Source organism: Panthera leo, chromosome C1 (assembly GCF_018350215.1).
Source record: "Panthera leo isolate Ple1 chromosome C1, P.leo_Ple1_pat1.1, whole genome shotgun sequence".
Lineage (NCBI taxonomy): Eukaryota > Metazoa > Chordata > Mammalia > Carnivora > Felidae > Panthera > Panthera leo.
The window spans coordinates 69,898,175-69,905,830 of record NC_056686.1 but is presented as its reverse complement, the minus strand read 5'-3'; the positions used below and the strand labels follow the sequence as shown (position 1 = coordinate 69,905,830).

At 43.2% G+C, this 7,656-nt stretch overlaps 1 non-coding gene across 1 annotated transcript; it reads right to left on the bottom strand.

The window, feature by feature from the left end:
• Positions 1–6,144: 6,144 nt before the first annotated feature.
• On the bottom strand, positions 6,145–6,251 carry LOC122228914. Its single transcript, XR_006206801.1, has one exon. It is a non-coding gene; the product is annotated as a U6 spliceosomal RNA (small nuclear RNA).
• Positions 6,252–7,656: the final 1,405 nt, after the last annotated feature.

Sequence of the window (7,656 nt, the reverse complement as noted above, 5' to 3'; positions counted from 1 at the left end):
TGCGTTCCACAATGGAAAGCTTGCAGAGTCATGTCTGCAGAGGCATGGCAGCTCTTCTGAAGCATGGTGCAGGGTGAGGTTGATAGGATCCAGGCAAGGTGTCAGGGCATAGGCTACATGCCACAGGTATGGGGCAAGGCTTCAGAATCAGCAGTCCACAATGTAGCTAAATAATTAGGGAAGGTTGGGTAGAGAAAGACCACCAACTTGCTGGGCCAGAACATTCCCAGACCTGCTCCTGGTTTCTGAGCATCCAGGTGGTCTGCAGGACGAAGATGCACTGGTCTGAAATGGCCTATGTACTAGGTGGTAAGGACAGTGAAAGTCAGGGATTCTCAGTCTTATGAAAGAAGCCAACAGTTTGGAGACAGGACGTTGACACCAAAAAAGAAGGAGAACCAAGAAATGAAAGAACGGGGACAGCCTTGGTGATATTAGGAGGAGCCTTTGCCCAAAGTCAACTGTGCCTCTAGACTCAGTTGTAAAAGAATCAATGCATTCTCTCCTTCTGCTTAAGTGACTTCAGTTGTCCTTTGTAGCATTTGCAACAGAAAGTGTCCTGAACTAGCGAGTTCTGGTTTCTTCAGGTTAGGACTCGCCTTAAACTAAATTTTAAGAAATCATTGTTGTCATTCTCTGAACAGTTTCTGGACCAGAAGTCCAGGACATACTCACAACTCCTCTTGGTAGAGACCCTTCTTCTCATTTTATAAATAGGAACACCCAGTCTCAGAAAGGTGGTCTCTTGCCCAAGGCTACAAATCTGGCAAAATTGTAAAGCTGATTCCAACCGACTCTGAAGTTCTGGTGTTTTCCCCTCTACCATATTGACCCCAGCCCCATCCCCCAGGTGAGGTTAATCCCCAAGATTTCTGATGACTCTTTAAAGCTTCCATTCCACTTTCCTGCCTGCAGCACTATTAGCTTTATTTCTCCCATTTTCTCTACTCATCAACACATATGCTTCTCAGAATAGGCCCCCAGGATCCTTGCTCATGGCTGGGATGGCTAACTAATTACCTGTGCATAGCATGCCAATGAGCAAGGACACCCATTATATATATATATATATATATATATATATATATATATATATATATATTTATGTATATGTATATATATATGTGTGTGTGTGTGTGTGTATATCTATCTATATCTATCTATCTATCTATATATGCTATTATATATACATAGAAGCTCTCTCTAGGGGCACTTGGGTGGTGGCTCAGTGGGTCAAATATTTGACTTTGGCTCAGGCCATCATCTCCTTGTTTGTGAGTTAGAGCCCGCACCAGGCTCTGTGCTGATGGCTCAGAGCCTGGAGCCTGCTTCAGATTCTGTGTCTCCCTCTCTCTCTGCCCCTCCCTCACTCATGCTCTGTCTCTCTCTCTCTAAGATAAAAGAGCATTAAATTTTTTTTTTTTTAAAGCAGCTCTCTCTCTATATAGAAGTTGCTGCTCGGTTGATGTTGGTGATATAACTCAGGAGGGGCACATATTTTCTCTTGGAAGACATTTACTTAACCCCAAGGCATGATGCTGATGCAGGCTAGGGGCAATAGGGTCTGGAGAGGAGCCCCCTGTCCTCGCCTCTCTCTCTCCCAGCATCATCTCAGGTAGCTGAGCCGTGCCCTGCATGCCGTCTGCCAGCCTGCCAGGTGGGTCTTCCCTGTTAGTGCCAGCCTGCTGCTTTATGTGGCACCGTGTGACTGATTTGATGACCTGTGACCTGACTGTCCATCTGGCCACTCAAGAGTTCGCCCGGCTGTTTACCTTTTTTTGCTGTGACTGAATTTTCATTGCCTCTCTCAGCATCTGACTTGCAAACCACTCTGCTCTGTCTGTTAAATGGATGAAAAGAGAGAGTGACCTCCTGCTGCCAGTACCGCCCTGTGCCCTCCCCGTCTTCAATCAGAATGCACCTGTGCTTCGGAGGCTTCCGCTTTCTCCTGAACTTGCCATTGCCTCCACAGCCGCCATCCCAGCTTGCCATGTGTGCGGTGCTCTGTGAAAGGAGAGACGTTTCATTTTGTACTTGGCAGGCGCTGAACTCAACTGGACAGTGAGACCCAGGAAATATGACACCATCTGCTTCCTGCCATGTTCTGGCTCCCGCACTTGATGTCAGGGCATCAGCTGTTACCTGAGTGCACTGGGTCCTGTGAAGTGAGCCATTCAGGAAACACCTTTGCTAACACTTTCCTCAACAGCAGAATTTATACTGGCCAGCCTGCACTGCTGAGCATTTTTTCCTTCTTGACTCCCAAAGTAAAAATGTCTTCCTGCTTTCTAAGTTTTCCAAACAGAGTATATATGCATAATTATATAGGCACACAATAGAAATGTTTGCTTATTTGGCCATCCTTTTGTGTATGTGGACTTTTTTTCTGCTAGAGAGGTAGCTTTCTCAGATCAATCCCTGGCTGCCTTGAAATGTATCAAGTGTTCTGTGCTTTGGTCTCCTCCCCATTCCAGGAGGTAGTGATGTCCTTAACTAGTGGTTAACTGAGGATTAGGTACTCCAAAAGGAGGATTAAGCGAACAACTGTGTCATGGAAAATAGGAGAGACTGGTTGGGCCTCCTCCATGCTGGGAGTACCTAATCCAGCTGGCAGCACTCAGGGCTATAGGAAGGAATAGGAACTGTTTCCCTCTTGCCATGGTCCCTGCAAATCTCAAATTTCCCTGAACCCCTGACCTGCTGCTCTTTAGTTCTGGAAGCTGCCAGGCAGGTGGCATGGGTGATGCATTCAAGGCTGAGTTCTTTCCTGACTCAGTGGTTGTAATCCCATTGTGGACAGACAAATCAAGCCACCTGTGCGGAATATTAAAAATGAAACAAAACGCAAAAAACAACACTGCCGATCTGTTAATGAATTTTCAGACTCAAAGTATGCCATCTGGAACAGACACGCTGGCTTCTGGAATCTGTGTTGCTTCTTTCCTCTTTCTTATGATTTTGACATGGCTTTGGTTAGCCATTTCTATTTTGATGTTTAAAGAGTGATATTACACAAAATCTGAATCTTAATTGAAAATGTATGCTTTTCTCATTTAAGTTGCTGACTCTTTGAAGAATTATAGCATTGCAAAGTTTTCCTGGTGGGGTTCCTGAGAAAATTCTTTTTGGTCACCAGATTGTTTCCTGAATTAGCCGAAGCCTCTAGGTCCTAGGTCATAAGAAAAAATGAAACAATTTGTCACAGTGTCCAGTATGACGTTAGAGAAAATGCTGTGTATGAATTGTAAGCAATGCATTGTTTTTTGTGAAAGACTGAGAGAATGGGTGGGCTGCTCATGAACATACGCTGCAGCCCCTGACAGCCAGACCATTACCATGACTTTTCAAAAAAAAGTTTATTTATTTTGAGCAAGAGCACACGAGATTGGGGGAGGGGCAGAGAGAGGGAGAGAATCTCAAGCAGTGAAGAGCCCAACGTGGAGCTCGAACTCATGAACCGTGCAATCATGACCTGAGCCAAAATCAAGAGTTGGATATCCAGCCAAGTGAGCCACCCAGGTGCCCCCATTGCCATGATTTTATAATTTTTTTTTAATGTTTATTTATTTTTGAGACAGAGAGAGACAGAGCATGAATGGGGGAGGGCAGAGAGAGAGGGAGACACAGAATCGGAAGCAGGCTCCAGGCTCAGAGCCATCAGCCCAGAGCCCGACGTGGAGCTCGAACTCATGGACCGCGAGATCGTGACCTGAGCTGAAGTCAGCCGCGAGATCGTGACCTGAGCTGAAGTCGGACGCTTAACCGACTGAGCCACCCAGGCACCCCCCCATTACCGTGATTTTAATAAGAGTCATGGCTATACTCAGCCAGCTCCACCACCCACTGGACTTTCCTCTGGGAAGCCTGATGAAATGCACGTGAGCACCATACATTTATGTGTGAACACACACACACACACACACAATGTATCCATGCCATTGTTTTTACACCTGCTAGAACCTATGGACAGAACTGGTGTCTCCTCCCTGTGACCGATGAAGACAACTCAGAGCCCCTTCTGATCCATCTGCCTCTGCAGGCTAAATTCTCCCTTTTGTGGAATGTTGAAAACTATAACCTATACTCTGGTCCTAGAGATGGCAGAGGTGGCATTAAAAATTTGCTCATGTTTTCAACTCAGAGGGTTAGATAATTATGCGGCTTGAATCATCGCATAGACTATGGTTTGCTTAATTACTAATTTCTGGTGAACCATGTTCTATTGTTTAAGATCCTATTGTTTAATATGTCCTGGCCTTTGGACATTTGTAGAAATATCTGTGTGAACAGCATGGTAGTTCTTCACTGAAAAGAAGGCAATACAGGCGTGGTCCTATGCAGCAGTGGCCACTTTGTTGGCACTAAATGATAACTACTTTGGGCATCTTAGAGGATGCCATGTTCTCTTCAAAGAGCCCACCACACACAGAGAGTAAAGGATTAGGAGTCCCATAATGGAGATCCATTAAATGTTGTAGTGTTAGACATAATTAAGCAGCATTTTATGATAGCACCAGCAGGCTAGTCCGTGAATAATTCTTTTCAGGGTTTGCTCTTTCTCTCCATAGGTAAAGGATTTAGATGGATTTATGACATTGGCTGAAACGAATCAGTGGATAAACGATTATAGGATTTGAATGTGGTTAAGCCAAGATTAATGCTGCCGATTCCTGAGAACATAGGAGATGACTGTCACCCAAGTAAGTGAACTTGCAGTTCAAGATGTACTGTTTCTGACCAACAGTTCAAATTCTCTGGGCACATCGACTTGCACACACTCTCTCAACCCAAACCCAGCATTCCGTGTCACACTGTGAAGGATGGTAAGCAAACAATAATGATAGAGGGCTTGAGATGTGGTGAATAAAGTACTCAATGTGACTAAACTGCTGCTTACTAGCATTCTCAGGTCACCAGGGTACCATTTAGGCCGGGGCCTTAACGAGGTCATTTACCTTTACCTATACCAGAACCATTACCTTAATTGCTACTCAGCCTTCATGAAAGTGTTTATGGGTAAACAGTTTTCACCAAGGGAGTTATTAACTACCCCCTGGATTACCATAGGATCAGGAATCATAAAAATAGTAGCAATTGTAGTCATAATAACCTATGTTGTGTAAGTATCTGTTATAAATGTCTTAAATTTTCACCACCACCATCACCACCCAGAGCAGCTTTAGGGTGAAGCACAGCATAAGAAACAGAGCACTGGTTATTAAAAAAACATGGATGGATGAGAGGGTCCTCCTTATTCATCAAGTCTGGAAAGCATAAAAGAACAAAAGGGCTGCCATACCTTAACCTACCTATTATCTCTATCTTTTTATACTTGTGCTGAGGAACTAGTGGTAGACATGTGGATTGTTCTCACCTTAAAGAGGGGGGAAATGTGCTAAGTAAATATATTTTACATGTGTGCCCAAGGTCAAGGGAGAGCCAGAGTTTTGCAAATAGTGTCAGTTCCATCGTCATTGGCTCATTCTATGGCTACATGGCACCCAAATAAGTTGAAAGCAGATATTTCAATCCATGCCCCAGAAGTTTTAGTAAATTAAATAGGTGGGGGCTGTGGAGACCTAGCTATCTCTTTTTGTGGACTGCTTTTCCAGTCCCTTGCCATGTGTCTAGTTAACAGTAGATTTGCTGTAGACTGAAAAATACCTAGACTGAATTCTTGGTTGAGTCAACCTGGAAATATTTCCCACATCAGTCCTAAGGTGTTTAAGCTGATGTTCCACCCATATGGACTCATAAAGTCCTTTCTGCTTCTGGACCATTGTGATACACTTCCTTTCTCTCCTTAGTTGTCTGCATTACCTACAAAATAAAACTCAGCCTGAAAGAGTTTCATTCCATACACTCTGCTTTGGACCCTTACCCTTTTCTCTAGCTGTCTCTTACAACTTCCCTACACATGTAGCACTCCGGATCATTTATGCCTCACTCTGTATGCCTGCCCTACCAGAAGAAAGCAAGATAATGTAGTTAAAGTATTTCTCAAATTGATCAATGAAGAGATCATCTTTAAATGAAACAAATGATCGTACATTTCCATACTGACTTCTTAAGTACAAATAAAAACCTTGGTATGAGCTTCTTCTTCTTCTTCTTCTTCTTCTTCTTCTTCTTCTTCTTCTTCTTTTAAATATGGAATGCTTCACGAATTTGTGTGTCATCCTTGTGCAGGGGCCATGCTAATCTTCTCTGTATAGTTCCAATTTTAGTGTATGTGCTACCAAAGCTAGCACTGGAATGAGCTTCTGCAAGGACCCTATAGACTGAGTACGATTCTCTTTCTTGGTCAGTAGCGAACTAGATGGTTCTTCTTCCAAAGGGAGCCTTTGAAATATTTGAGGAAAACAATCATAGATCCTTCAAGTCTTTTCCTCATCAGGGTAATATTTCATGTTTCTTCAGCTGCTACTTACAGGAAATAGTTTCAAATTCCCTTCCATTCAGCTTACTTCTCAGATGAAATCCAGTTGTGTAATGTCTTTCTTAAAGAATAAACAGTATGGCACACAGACACATCATTCCCTTGATCCGGATTCCACACTTCCAGAGTTGTCTTCTCAAATTGTTAAAAGATGTTTTTGCAGCCACATCCTATACGATTAACCCACGTTGATCTTGCTGTCACCTAAAAAGCCTATATCTTTTAAAAACACATGCATGACTATCTTGAAGCCATCCCTCCTTCATTCTGTATTTATGCAGCTGGTCTATTGAGCATAAATGAAGGCCTTCACATTTATCCCTGTTGAAATCCATCTTGTTAGTAAGCACAACATTCTAGCTTCTCAAAGTCTTTGATGATCCTGGTTCAGTATTTCGATCCCCTAACGAGTTCTCTCAGATAAAAATTGATCTACATACCATTTTTGTACTTGGAAAAATGTTGCTGTCACAGCCTTACACTCGAATCAAAGGAGACCTGTCTCAGCCTAGGTTATGAACTAAAAACTCAACATCTACAAGAGTGAAGAGGTAGGTAATAGACAGTGGTAAGACCAGAGTGTGTTAAGGTGTCTTAGTTCACACCTGAATCACAATAACAATATGTGGACCAACAATACCAAGTGAGCCTTGGCAACTGGTGGGTAAAAGTAGCTGTGTTTCCAGGGGTCACATTCCAGTGGCATTTAAAGTAGGTCGAAACTAAGGCCAAATAGCTCCTGCTGTTTTTGACAACTCAAGCTGCAACAATGTGCAGTATATTTTTCATCTTAAGATAGTGCTCATAATACAAACTAATTAAAACAGGGCACAACAAAATCATGGACTGATTCTCCTACCATGCAAGGTTATATACCTTGCTCCTGCCCTCATGAAATTCTGCCTAACAACAAGGAGATCACGAGGAAGAACCCCCTGGAGACAACAGCCAAAACTTTCTACATTGCTAGTGGTAAGTGTGGCCCAGAGAAGGGGCAGAGCAATTTGATTATGTATCACTGATTAGGTGAGTGTCCAGACACATGAACAGAGGGGTGATTTCTCAGGAAAGCAATAACTGATCCACACTGTTGTTGTTGTTGTTGTTGTTTAATCAGACAGACACACACACACACATGCACACACACACACATACACGCACACACACTGAATGAATGAATGAATGAATGAGGAAAGGGCCTATCCAAAGTAAGCTGG